This window comes from Sus scrofa, chromosome 9 (assembly GCF_054392235.1).
Source record: "Sus scrofa isolate SSC_HxYL_T2T_F1_AM1 chromosome 9, Sscrofa_HxYL_maternal_Yorkshire_Landrace_v2.0, whole genome shotgun sequence".
NCBI lineage: Eukaryota > Metazoa > Chordata > Mammalia > Artiodactyla > Suidae > Sus > Sus scrofa.
The window spans coordinates 8,851,244-8,865,546 of NC_139391.1; the positions used below are offsets into that span (position 1 = coordinate 8,851,244).

Here is a 14,303-nt window from a genome sequence, read left to right on the forward strand (position 1 = left end):
GTCGTGGCACAGTGGGAACGAATCTGACTAGGAACCATGAGGTTGCGGGTTCGATCCCTGCCCTCACTCAGTGGGTTACGGATCCGGCGTTGCCATGAGCTGTGGTGTAGGTTGCAGACGCGGCTGGATCTGACATTGCTGTGGCTGTGGTGTAGGCTGGCAACTGTAGCTCTGATTAGAACCCTAGCCTGAAATCTCCATATGCCATGGGTGCAGCCCAGCAAAAGACAAAACAACAACAACAACAACAACAAAAAGTGAATTCATGCTAAAGAGTAGTGAAGAAAATACTGCATAACTGGTGGTGTGTGTGTGTGGGGGGGAGGTCTGTGGTGTCAGAATTTCATTCCTGACAGCTGAGGATAAGGCAACTGCTAGATGTCTGGGACCTAGAGTTGACTAAGCAGTCATATAGTGAAACTCACCTAGAGAAGGCACCTTAATAAGTGACCCGGAAAGACAAAAGAAAGGGAGGAAGTTGAGATTAAGGGGTAGCTCATCTTTCAGGCTGTAAGCGTGCAGACAAACAAGGGGTGGTACGCTGGGAAAGGACAAGTGCTGGTGACACTGCTCGTGGCACGGCCAGTAACTCCCTTTTAAGATGTGATTTTGGAGAAGAAATAGTCCTTCTTGGAGACTCGGTGCTCCATCTGTAAGGTATGTGGTTTTGACTCTTTACAGGGAGATAAGAGAGTGTCCTTGTCTCTGCTCTGCTACTGGAACAGAGAGTGAAGTGGGCAGTCAGACAGCAGCTTAGTATCGTTTCAGTTACACTGTCACTTGAGCCACAACCTGGCTGAAGCCAGAGGATGTTAGGTCCGATGTTGAGCAGGTGAAGTGGTGCAACTGCCAGTCTAGAAAGGGAACTAACCTTTCTCGATTTGTGGTTGGCCCCTGATTATTTCCTGAAGGTTTGCCGAGGAAAATGCCCGGTGGTTTTACTTAGTTGTCCACCCCTCTCCCTGCTCCTGTCACCCTTCTGCTCTCCTCCTTCTGTTACAAGGACCTCAGAGAAGGAGCCTAGAGGGGCGGAACCCAAACCAAAGCTAATTGTTTGCAAATGGTGGCATTTCAGGTCTCAGCATGTGAATAATCTTTAGAAAATGGGGGGGGGGGGCATCTATTGTTTTGTTAGCCTGGCCCCCACCCTTTCCTCTGGGAATAGTAACCTTCCTTCTGTTTGAACACTGGTGGCCCCATCCCAGTCATGTGGCTCCCATGGGGGCTAAAAATCACTATCCTTCACCCTCGGCCCAGAGCTGGATATGTCAGCTCAAGCCAGGGCAGAGGGATAGTGTGTGAGCTGGAATTAAGGGGCTCAGTCATCCCTCAGATGGCAAGACTGAGACGGAGCCAGAAACTGTCAGTAGCCACGTGCCTTGCTGTGTGGAGGGAGCCCATCTGTAGCAGGGAGGCCCAAAAGAGAGGGAGGCAGGTCTGGGGTGGGGCTGAGGGAAGGGGGGATGAGAAGGGGGAGGAGAACCAGCCAACTGTCTACCTTGTGGCATTAAATTGCGCCTGTTTCCACTGTCCTGGAGGCCCGGCTACAACTTTCCCAAGTGATACATTTGACTTTTGACAACTTGGGGTTTCTGTCCCTGGCAACCAAAAAAGTAACTGCCTGACCCAGATGTCCTTCGTTTTCTGCTGGAGGTCACTACTCACTGTGTTCAGATACGGGGCTACTGCTCCTGGTCCTTGGCCCCTCGAAGGTCCAGCTTCCCTGGAACAGCTCCTAGCTTCTCATGTCATCTCATATCTTTACGGTTCACCCAGGGGTAGTTGTAAATTTTTTTCTTACAGTGACCCTTTGAGGTGGTCAGAGCAGGGCAAGGCTACCCCTATATTTTGCATCAAGGACATTAGGGTAAAGTCACTGTGCGACTGCTCCAAAGTCACGTAGTTTGTGAGAGGAAGAGCAAGGTCTTGAACCCAGGATGTGGCTACGACTCTTTCTGCTAGAGTCAGAGCCAGGTCATTGGGCTGGCTCAGAATGTGATGTTCATTCATTCAGCAAATACCATGGAGCCTGTGCTGGGCCCAAGCACCATTCTGAGCCTGGGGTCCCGTGTTGAGCAAGACACAGCCTCTGCCCTTACAAAGCTGATAACCCAGTATGAATACAGACCAGTAAACAGGTAATTACAATAAAGCGAGCTAGGTGTGATGGCGGGGGGGAGGGGGGGATTCGGGGTCCTTCTGAAGCAGGTACGAGGGGTGCTAAACCTGATCAGGAAAGGCTTCTCAGCAGGATCGCTGCCAGCCCATAGGGCACTTTTTTAAAAATCAGCAAAAGGGACACACCCTTTCCTCAAAACATTTGACTCCCAGCTGCCAGAAAATTGTCATACAAATAGATAACTCTGTAACATCTATGGCGGACCCCAGCTGTGTGCAGGGTGCAACCTGCGCAACGGTGTGAGGCACTCTGCTTCCAGAGGAAATGCTATTTAAAAGCTGAGATCCAAAGGACGAGAGTCTGAGTTTGCAGACTCCCTACCTGTAGGCCCCTTGCGTGTCTGAGAATCGTGTCTGCTGCCAAACCTGTCATTATTTATTTAGGCTGCACGTCCTCCTGTGGCTGCTCCTGTGTCCTCATGGCCACCACCCCCTTTCCCTTCACTTCAGCCCCGTCTCCCAGGGAGCCCAGAGCCGTCTGTCCTGCAGGTCATACGATCTCCCTAGACCTGTTTGTCTACCAGAGATGAGGTTTAGGGTTTGTGTTTCTGGACCGGAGCCCTCAGTGGTGCCTAATTCAAAAGGGAAGAAACCCCAGGAGAAAACCTGATCCTCTCTGGGGGTGGTTGGGGGTGGGGGGCTGGCCTGGAAGGAATAATATCTGAAGGCCCGGAGCCGTCTCCTGATTGGCTGCTTATGATGCCATTCCCTTGATTGTAGTGTTTTGTTTTTGTTTTTTACCTGCGGTGTTTTCTTAGCTCAGTAAGAGGCATAAATGAGAAGGGAGCGTGAAATCCTGGTCTTAGAATCCTAGGCCTAGGGAAGAATCTCTCAGAATGCTTTCCCCTCCCAGCACTCTCATTTAGGTGCAAATAAGCAGCAAGTGCAGCATTCAAGGGGAGTGGAAGTGGTGTGTGTCTATTAGAGAAAACTGGAGGAGGGTTTGGAAGAGAACAGGGACCGTGCTGTCGCTTTGTTTTGATAGCATTGGGGGTTCATGTGTTGTTGGAATGTTTGTGAACCTCAGAGTTTTTAGAACCAGCTGCCAGGTGGAACTATTTTCCTCCCCAGATCATCTGCACTTCTGTGTAAGCATGGAACAGGGCCCCGTGGCGATGTCGTGAATGTCCGATCATGAAACGAGCTCCCCTTGGAGATCTTACTGATCCGCACCCCACACTCTACTGCCCGTGCTGATGCCTGTTATGTTCTGTTTAGTGTATTATTTATTTCGGAAGTCACTGGAAATTATTTTCATCCTGTACCCCTTTTTATTTCATGCCTGTCTGCAGCTCCTTGCAGGGTGATTTCATGGAAGCTGTTAGAATGGTAGACTGTTCACATGGAAAGAACTTTAAGGAATGTCTGGTCTAACTGCAGATTATAGCCAAGGAGCACAGGCCCGGAGGGGGCATTGAGTGACAAAGGTCAGCCGGGGAATTAGAGGCAGAGCTTGGGTGTCAGGCCCAACATTCTTTCTGCCACAGATGCTCTAATCTCTTATGCCAAGTGATTAGGTTGAGATGAATTTTGGCCTGGTTTTGAAAAGCCCGCTGTCTTATCTCTTCTCTCTATAAATCCCTCTTTCCCAGTTCCTTCCTTTTCTCTCCCTTCTCCCTCCCAAATTTTGACTCTGATCCAGGAGCCACAACAGGTGTTGGGCCTGCCTCTCAGCAAATCCCGAGTCCTGGCTGGCACCGTCATGGGGGTGGAGCACGCCCTTGTGCCACCCGATTGGCTGCCAGATCGATTTCAAGGCCTCTCCGGTAACTTCCAAGGCGAATTCTCCCAAAAGGCTCCTTCCACCTTGGCCCGTCTAGTGACTGGCATGAGAAAAGTCTTCAGAAGTCTCCTCTGAGCCCCCACGGGGGAAGAATCTCTTACTGCAAACTTAACTTGAGCTCCGTAAGGATTATTCTTTTTTGTACTGAGCTTGACGCAGTGTTCGTGTGCAGTGGAGGCTAGTGAAACAGGCCCATTGCTGACAATGATGGTCATAAAAACGCACCCTGTTACCTGAAACCTTCCCAGACGCAGTCGGTCCCCTGGCGAGGGCTGGGCCGCTGCAGTGCTGAATGTAATCCCTGTTACAGGCTCAGTAAATATTTACCTGCAGTAAATATGTAAGATAGGCCTGCGTTTGAGCTTAAATTACATCCCCGTTTTGAATTCACACGGGCGCGGGCACGTCCAGTGTGGCAGACCTGGGGCGGACACTGCTCGGATCCCCCCCACCCCAGGGCCCGCTGGGAAGAGTGTTGTCAGCTGCAGCACCTTTGACGTCTGCTGCTGTGTTTACACCACATGCAGGCGCTTCCTCTCCTTCTTCCTGTCAGTGATTGCCTGCAGACAGGCAGAGCCAAGCCGTCTCTGTCCCCCACAGGGCCTCTCTAATGGGCAGGGCTGTTCTGTGGCTCCCCACTAGCCTGGCTGAGACTTTCTCAGAGCTGCGATGCCGGCTGAGGCGTCTCCTGCCCGAGCCTCCCTCTTTCTCCCTCTCCTTTCAGAGGCGTCAGATCCGAACTGCCGTCTGAGGCTCTCCCCCCTGTCCTGTTCCTTCTCCCCTTTCTCCTTCCCAGGAGGCTCCCCACGAAGGCTCCTGCCTTTCTTACTTCTCGTGGGCATACGCTTCCCAGAGGCCCAAGCAGACGCTTCCACCAAGGAGGCCCAACTCAGCAAGTCTAATTTTCACGAAGGCCTCCGGTGTCTCCTGAGAGGAACTTATCCTAAGCAAAGCAAAGAGACCGGCAGTTGGGTCTAGCGACAGAATCTTCAGCATCAAAGAGAAGTGGGTCAGAGTTCAGTCAGTGTTAGGTTTATCATGCAGCTTTCTTTCTCGGCCTCACTGCAGCCCTACCCCTGCCCTGTCATTGGCTCGTGCTTAGTAGTTTGTGGAGGGAAATGGGGGTGAGAAGGAATTAGCCAAATACAGAAGGGCTGCTTTACTAAGATCTTCGTGCATCAAATGGGCATCAACGATACCTATTGGAAATTCATGGGACAAAATATAGCACAATGGTGGGAGAAAAGTATTCTTCTCTCCTCTGCACAGTCCATGTAATAGAGTCTGTGGACTGGGGAGTCCTGGCGTCTCAAGAAGCCAGCAAGTGAGAACCACTCCTGGTGCTTCCCAGAGATTAAGAGAAGCAATTCTCAAGGAGCTGGGGTCCTTTAATAACAATCGGAGGCAAAGCTTGCAAAAGTACATACAAATTTGAATTACAGGTTATCAGAACCGAGACGAGCTATAGAGCCCATCGGGTTTGCTGGTTCTCAAACTATGTTCCCAAGAGATTTTCAAGGGCCCAAGGGGAGGAATGGTATAGACAAAATGTAAGTGTATGGTAGCCTGAGGAAGGGAGAGATTAATTTGATGCAAAAAAGTTTTCAAAGTAAGAGGCTGAGCCGATGAGTGAACTAGTCTAGGTCCGATGGCAAATAGTGGAAGAGCTGAGATAAGAACCTTGGTTCCCCGGGCTCCTGTGTCCCCTCTTAAGAGGCTCTAGCTAGTACTTTCGTGATGTGGTGGCTGTGAGCAAATTACTCAGAATGGAAAGAATTTGAGGGTCACAGGGTGTAGGTTTTTTCCTTTATATTCCTCCTCCTGGGAGAAGAGCTGAGCAGCATCCAGTCTGCCTTTTGGATGCATTTGGGTGACTCTAAACAAGTGTGCTCTTTCTAGAATCTGGTTTTCATTATTTTTATATCCTCAGCCTCCCAAGTCAGCTGGGCAGAGATGCAGACAGAAAGGCCTAATGGAAGGAATGGGATTGCTTTTAATTTAGCATAAGAACCACCACACCCCACAAATCAAAGTCCATGGAGGTTTCCACTGCCCTGCAGCAATGTCTCAGCAAGCGTTCTGAGATGTTTAATATGCTCTGGAGGAAGAAGTCTGTGTTAGTCCTTCGGGGGAAATGTTCCATGTCATAGGCTTATCTTGGGAGCTTCACGATGCTCAAGGGAGAATCTCTGAGGAGCTCTGCAAAAGACGTCTATTTGACCTTAATCCAGTGTTTTGCAAACTTGCTTGTTGATGGAAACCTTCATTCATGGGCTATCTGGTATCATCATACAGAACACACCTGGGAAATGCTGAAGCGAAGACTACTCATTGGGAACAGAGAAGTTTGGGTTATGATCCTGGCTCTTCCATTAACTGGCCTTTTCCATCTTTGGACTCTCGTTTGCTCAGCTGCAAAAGGAGAGGGTTGGAATCAATGATCTAGAGAGAAAAAAAGATTCGCATTTATTGCACACATTGTCAGGCACTGACATGCCACGAGGGTCCTGCCCTTAGAGGGGCCCACGCTGGTTTTAACCTGCTGTCATCATCTTGAGATTCTTTTTTTTTTTTTTTTTTTTTTTTTTTCCGGCTGTGGCATGTGAAAGTTCCTGGGCCAGGAATCAAACCTGCACCATAGCAGCAACCCAAGGCACTGCACTTGACAATGCTGGATCCTTAATCTGCTATGACCCAGAGGAACTCCCCATCTTGAAATTCTAATTATTTTTCAACAAAGGGCTTTGCATTTTCATTTTACACTGGGCCCTGTAAATTATGCATCAAATTAAGTGGCTGGCCCTGTGTGGGTGTGTGTACCTGTACGAGGGAAAGTAAGAGAGCGAGAGACCCCTCTAACATTATCTCTGATCTTTACATCAGGCTGATGGAGGTGTGTGAGTATTTGTGATATACCGATGTGGAAACTGAGAATGAATGAGGTGAAATCAATTGCTCAAGGTGTCATATGGAGCGAATAGCAGACCCGGGATTTCAAGCTAGACCGCTGAGCTCTAAAGCTTTTGCTTTTCCCACTAGATCAGGTGCCAGTGCAGTCTATAATTCTAAGATTCGTTTGCTTTTTAAGCTACTACTAGATCTCACTGTTCAAGTGACAAAATAACTGTATTGATACCACTCACTGTCTAAGTGACTATCTGCTGAATGAAGCAGTGAGCGAGGGACTGGATGTCAGTGGGTTGCATGGCTGATGAGAGGGAGTGAGTGGGTGGAGAAGTGAGACAGCTGCGGAGTCCAGCAAGCCTGGTCCTGCCATTTATCAACCACGTGACCTGGGCTGGCCTCCTTGACTTCTCTAAGTCCCTGTCTACCTCCTAGGCATGTTTTGAGGATTAAATAAAATAGTGCATTGCCTAACACGTGGTAATCTCCCAAAAGATTATTACTCTTCTTTTAATTAACCTGGCCAGGCTAGTTTTGCTCCTGTGATATCTGAGCTCCAACAATGGAACCCATTTGATTAGTTCAATAGCTAGTGCAAAAACATTGTATTTCTTGATTTTTTTCCTAAATCAAATTAAATTTTTCTAATTCGAATCAAATTAAACTTGGAGTTCCTGCTGTGGCTCAGGGGTAACAAACCCACTAGTATCCATGAGGATGTGGCTTCAATCACTGACCTTGCTTAGTGGGTTAAGGATCCAGCATTGCAGTGAACTATGGCGTAGGTTGCGGACGTGGCTCAGATCCTGGGTTGCCGTGGCTGTGGCGTAGGCTGGCAGCTGCAGCTCAGAGTCAACCCCTACCCTGGGAAACTTTATGTGCCACAGGTGCGGCCCTAACAAGCAAAAAATAAAATAAAATAAAATAAAAAATTAAATTTAGCTTTAGGAGTTCTCATTGTGGCTCAGTGGAAACAAATCCAGCTAGTATCTATGAGGACTCGGGTTCCATCCCTGGCCTTGCTCAGTGGGTTAAGGATCCGGCATCGCCGTGAGCTGTGGTGTAGGCCGTAGACTCCACTTGGATCTCGTGTTGCTGTGGCTGCCACATGGGCCGGCAGCTACAGCTCCAACTTGACCACTAGCCTGGGAACTTCCATGTGCTTCGAGTACGGCCCTAAAAAGACACACACACACAAATTAAATTAAGCTTCATGCTCATTAGCTAATAGGTTGGTGGGACATTCAACATCAGAACTTGTGTGGATATGCAAATACCTCAGGACTCACTCATTCCAAAAAACCTGAGGAGCCACCTTCAGTCCTTTGTAGTTGTAGTTCATTGTCACAGCAGGTGTGTTGCAATCAGATGTGTCTGGCCCAGTTGCTCAAGGCATCTACTCCTTCTATTCTAAACCAGGCCACCAAGAGCTATTATCTGGCTCCCAAAGCCATGGCTTAGTGTTTAATCCCCAGGTGCCATCGTGGTCACCACTGCCAGAAATCCTTGGAGAGAGCCATGTGCAGGTCCTTAGGTCCCCTCCCTCCTCCTGGCTCTGTAGAAATCCAACTCTGCTCCTCTTGAATCTTCAGCGCTTTCCCCTCCCAAAGAGTTCAGCTCTGTCCCTTTAAGGATGTATATGTTGAAACAGAGACCTCTAAATGCCTCCCCCATAAAGAAAGCCTCCCAGCTTGCAAAGGACTGACTGTCCTTCCAGAATGATACTTGAAGTCTTTTTGCAAGGTCCACAGCGGAAAAAAATTAATTGATTGGATTCATTTGTTCATTGGCATACAACGTTCTCCAACTTTTTCATCGTCTGCGAAGACTCCCATGACCCCTTTCTCCCTTGGCCACTGCCGTTCGCATGTGATCCTGTATCTGAACTGCAAAAACTGGAGGAGCAAGGAAGAGAAGGCATAGTGACAGACTAGCCAATTCGCTCCGTTTCTGGGTGGGAACTGTCACAGCCAACGCTTTGGAATCCCATATCTCTCATCTTCTGAACCCCTTGGGAACAATGAGAGCGGCGGGTGGAAAAAAAAACTCAGCTTGGAAGCTTCGATTTATGGGAGTACATTTATATGTCCCCAGCAGCTGGGTGATGGGTGCGTGGGGCCCAGAGACCTGGGCAGAGTGCCGGGTGACAGAGTATTGGAACAGGCTAGGACACTGGTGTTCATGGAATAGGTAAAAGAAAAGGCAGCGTTAGACCATACCAGCAGTTTCCCCCGACGACAGCAGACAGTATGCTGGGTGGCTACCAAGTCAAAGGCAAGTTTAGAATTTAGCTCCGGCGCAGCAGCAGAGCTTTCGATGTGTAGTGCGGGGCCCTCTAGTGGCCAGTTCTTATTCAGTGACCATATCCTGCTGAGTTGTACACTCACTGCCAGCCTCGGTCCCTGCCTTGTCTTCATTTTGGTTTTGCTAGAACCAGCTATGTCCTGTCATCCCATTCCTGTCATTACTGACAACTCCTCTGGGACAAGCTCAGTGCTCGGGAACAGTTCTTGGGGGACCGACTGATTCCGACGGAGATGGAGAGCGGCATGCAGGTTTTGGGCGTGTGCTCTTGAGAGACGCATCAGTAAGGAAGTAAGGAAGCAGGGGTGGGCGGAGGGAGATGCTAACTCACAGTGTGGTTGTAGCTAAAACCTCAGCTGATTCTCCCGGGAGTTCTGGAGTGGAGGTGGCCCCTCAGAATGGTCTCCAGTTGATGCCATGGAATCAGACGTTTGTATCCCCACATCGGCCTGTTGCTGGTCATGTGTGGGCCCCAGAGAGGGGTATAGCCTTGGGTAGAAGCGTCCTCTGTGGCCCAGGGCAGTGCGTAGTGAGAGATACAGCTGGGAGCTCTCAGCACGTCCCCAGCAGCTGGGTGATGGGTGCACTGGCCCCAAAGACCCGGGCAGAGCATCACTGCATCACTCCCTGGAGTTTGCAGTCATATTCAGGGGCTCCCCAAACCTGTTGTCTGTACCTTTCCTTTGTCAGTTACCCCTAATGCGGGGAGGAAAAGTCCAGACACAGAAGTCCAGGAGCTGTAGATTCCAGCACAGACTCCTGCTGCATGACCTTAAGTATGCCATCTAAATTCTCCTGGCCTCAGGACTAGCAAGAGCGTTCGATAACCTGCTTCCCCATTCATACTTCACAAAGTGTTCTCACATCCTCTTCTAATTGAATCCACCCGACCAAACTCTCTAAATCAAAGGAGATAATGGAGATGCAAGTGTCTTGAAAGGTTGGAAGCACGATAGATGTGTGAGAGATTATGTGGCATAATTGTTCATTCCAGCAGTATTTACCAAGCACATGCTTTGTGCTAAGCCTTATCCTGGTTGATGAGGGCAGAGAGATGCATTAGGCATAGTTCCTGCCTGCACCTTTGCATTGTTTCTAAGTGGAAAAGACGCGCCCAAGAGAACGATGCCTAAAAACTCTCAGTAGTATAAGCAGGGCAGTAACATGGGTGAAAGAAGCCTCGACCTTTGCAGAGGAGGGGCGGAGGAGTTCAAACTAAAGCTCCATAGAAATAAAACTCCTTTATAGGTAGAAAAGCTGAAGTGGTGAGCTAAACCTTCCCCCCATGACAGCGGAGACTGTGCCTTTCTTGTTTGCTATTGTATTACTTTGCCAAACACATCGCCTAATATCTTGGGACTTAATAAATATTTCTTAAATAAATGAATGAATGATAAACTAAGAGCAGAACTGTTAACCTGTAGCTGTCCCATAGAGATCTTCTGAGATGTTTGTATTTATTTACTTTAATTTTTTTAGGGACGTACCCGCAATATGGAGGTTCCCAGGCTAGGGGTCTAATCAGAGCTGCAGCTGCCAGCCTACACCACAGCCACAGCAACAGCAGATCCGAGCTGCATCTGCCACCTACACCACAGCTTACGGCAACATCAGATCCTCAACCCACTGAGTGAGGCCAGGGATCGAACCCGCGACCTCATGGTTCCTGGTCAGATTCATTTCCGCTGCGCCACGACAGGAACTCCTGAGATGTTTTTAAATAGTCTCATCCTCTCTCCAACTGAGGGAGATGCACCAAATATTCACATTGGCTCTTTTCCTGAGAAAGAGCCCTTCTAATCCCCCGGCAGGTCCTGTGGCTGATCTCTGTGTCCGTTTTGTACCTAGTGTTGAGGGAGTTAGTGCTGTAGGGACTCAGGACTCAGGGACCCTCCCTCAAGAGCTGTCCCAAGTGGCTCATTAGTCCCGTAAGCACTGTGATAATGCCCTCTCTTCTTTTTGAGGCATTTCGGTTGTGGGTAGAAGGAGCCAAGACAGGATGAGACTGTGATTCTTTACTTGGTCTGTGAAGGGGAGCAGAGCGGCCAGCCACAGAGTGTGCTGGGCGATTAGGAGTGTTTCGTCTCAGGAAAAGATCTAATGTGACTCTCAAAAGAGACCTGCTATAGTGGGGAGAACTTGGGCTTTGAATTCAGGCAAGTCTGTGTTAAAGTCTAGATAGCTTCAGGTATTAATTAAGTGAATGGTAAACGAGCTGTGTCACCTCTGAGCTTCTGCTACCTCATCTATAAAATGAGGTTAAAAATAATCACTTCAAGAGCTTCTGAAAGGGTGAAATAAGATAACATGCAAATTCCCAGCACAGCACCGAGCAGAGATGGGTTGCTCCTCAAACAGTAGTTTTTCTTCCCTTTGTCTTTCCTGTTTACTAATTTCCTTCCCTCCTGCTCCCAGGCCTCCTTGTCTGTCACAGTTAAACGGCTCTCACAGATGGCGTCTCTGATTTCATCCAGGCAGAGCATGTTCTTGATTTCTTAGTGGCACCTCCAAGAGGTTTCTTTTTGCTGCATCAGGCTGCCTAAATCCCTGCCTTGTCGATTTCCCCTTTGCCCAAACACATGTCTTGAATATTACTCTAATGAGAGGAGAGACCAGACTCACTCATGCTAGAAAAAAAAGAGCAAAAGTCTCACTTCCAGGAGTTCCCGTCGTGGCTCAGTGGTTAACAAATCCAACTAGGAACCATGAGGTTGTGGGTTTGATCCCTGACCTCGATCAGTGGGTTAAGGACCGGCATTGCCGTGAGCTGTGGTGTAGGTGGCAGATGTGGCTCGGATCCCCTGTTGCTGTGGCTGTGGTGTAGGCTGGTAGCTACAGCTCCGATTCGACCCCTAGCCTGGGAACCTCCATGTGCCGTGGGTGCGGCCCTAGAAAAGGCAAAAAGACCAAAAAAAAAAAAAAAAGTCACACTTCCAAGACAGGCTTAGTGATCCACGCCAGGCTCCCACCCCCGCCCTTCAGAAAGCATGATCGAATCAGAAAAACAGCCTTTCTTCCTTCTTGGCAGGGCTGTACATTTTTCGGTCATGACTCGTCTTGGGGAAAGTGAGGAGGGTGGAGTGAAGACCACGAGCTGTCCCCAAAAATCCACTCTTCCTTCCTCAGCCGTCGGCGTTTAGCCGGGACGTGACTGCTCCGTTAAGGACCCCAACTGCCAGCTCCCGTTGCAGCCCGTCAGGCCATGTTCACGGAGCTCTTATCAATAGATGGACATGAGCAGATCGGACTCTGCAGCTTTTCCTTGCTCGCTTACGACCAAACCTCCGGCCCTAGAGTTCTGGTCCTTCTCTGTCTTCACAAACTGGAAGCGCTTCCACCAGCGGGCACTCGGAAGCTGCATGTTGAGGATGGCAGTCGCTGTCCCTCCCTCTGAACCACCGAGCAGACGCAGCCGTCCACCTGCGTGGAACACTGCCCGGGACCACGCTGCCCCGGACCTCCGGACAAACCACCCTCCCGCCGCCAGGAAACATCCACGAAGACATCTCTCTCCCCCTCTTCTTAACCATCACATCCAATACCTGTCCCCCACATTTTCTGGTACTTACATAGTGTCCCACTTAGTTCTGTGTGGTGTTTTTCGTTGTGCGTGTGGGTTTTTGTTGTTATTGTTTTAACCATGCCAGCCAGGCCGGGGATCGAACCTGCACCACAGCAGCGACCCAAGCCCCTGCAGTAACAAAGCAGGATCCTTCTTCCACTGCGCGACAAGAGAACTCTCAGTGTTACCTTGTTTTATTCTTTGTTTAGTGGGTGGTTCTCATCCTTAAGCCAGAAGGAGATCCCAAGATGTGACACTCTGCTTCTGCTCCCATTTTTCCAGCAGCGTAGCCATTGTGGACGTGGCCCTGTTCCCCAGGTGCTTCTCCAGACTTTTGGCCTTAGCCAGATGTGAGCGCCACTGGGAGCCAGCCGTCAGTGATGCCTGCCACAGGGTGGAAAAGGATAGCCAGATAGCCACAAGAGGTGGGGCTGATTCTGTGATGAAAATTGAGTTTCGGAACCTTCTTGAGGAACCAGGCTGTTGCAAATCTCCAACCAAGACACCTGTTCTAGCCTGCAGGTGCCCCCCCCCCCCCCAGAGACCTGCCCTTAGCAGACGGGAACCTCTTCGCCACCCTCCGCTCATCCTCTCTCCCCACCAAGATGGCCCATAACCAGTAACTAACTGACATGGGGCATGAAAGTCTGACCCTCTTGCCTCAGCGGGTTGATTCTGCTACAAGGTTTATGCCCCAGTTCCCTGAGGATCAGGCCAGGGCTTGACATGACCTAAAACACACCCTGTTTGTCTTGTTCCCTTTCCTGTCTTCTTCCTTCTCTCCCTGGCAGGTTTCCTCTGAAAAGTGCTTCCTCAATAAATGCGTGACTCAGATTCTGCTTCTAGGGAACCCAGTTTCGGTCTAGCGGGGTCAGTACTCTGCCATCATGTTCCCCAATCACCTTCCCCTTCATCTCTGGCAGCGTTGAGGCCCACGCTGTGGGCTGGGTATGCCGTGGTGCTGAAATCGGGCTGAGGGTGTGGAAGGGGCTACAGCAACACGTGGGCTCTATTGCAGTAGCTGTAAGAAGCACCTGCTACACAGAGATGTTGGGGAGGTTTTCAAAGCTGAGTTTATATGGGTAAAATGCTTAGGCCACAGTCTGACATGTAGTGTCTTACGTATGAAATGCTCTTAAGTATTAGGGCAGTGATTTCTTTGATTTTTTTTTTTTTTTTTTTTTTTTGTCTTTTTGCCATTTCTTTTTGCCATTTCTTGGGCCGCTCCTAGTCCCAGGCTAGGGGTCTAATCAGAGCTGTAGCCGCCAGCCTACACCAGAGCCACAGCAACGCCAGATCCGAGCCACGTCTGCGACCTACACCACAGCTCACAGCAACGCTGGATCATTAACCCACTGAGCAAGGGCAGGGATCGAACCCGCAACCTCATGGTTCCTAGTTGGATTCATTAACCACTGCGCCACGACGGGAACTCCCTGTTTTTTTGTTTTTTTTTTTGTTTGTTTGTTTCCTTGTGTATTTATTCCAAGTGTGCCTACATGAGTTTACTGAAGTCTTGCTTTGAGGGCACAAGGTGATGTGCTGGGGTCTGGCCAGCAGAGGGCAGAACCA

General features: G+C 49.5%; 1 long non-coding RNA gene across 1 annotated transcript; it reads left to right on the forward strand.

Moving 5' to 3' along the window:
- The first annotated feature begins 498 nt into the window (after window positions 1-498).
- Window positions 499-13,565, forward strand: LOC106504800 (uncharacterized). The gene is made up of 2 exons (XR_001298605.3): window positions 499-657; window positions 12,198-13,565. It is a non-coding gene; the product is annotated as an uncharacterized LOC106504800 (long non-coding RNA).
- The last annotated feature ends 738 nt before the right edge of the window (window positions 13,566-14,303 follow it).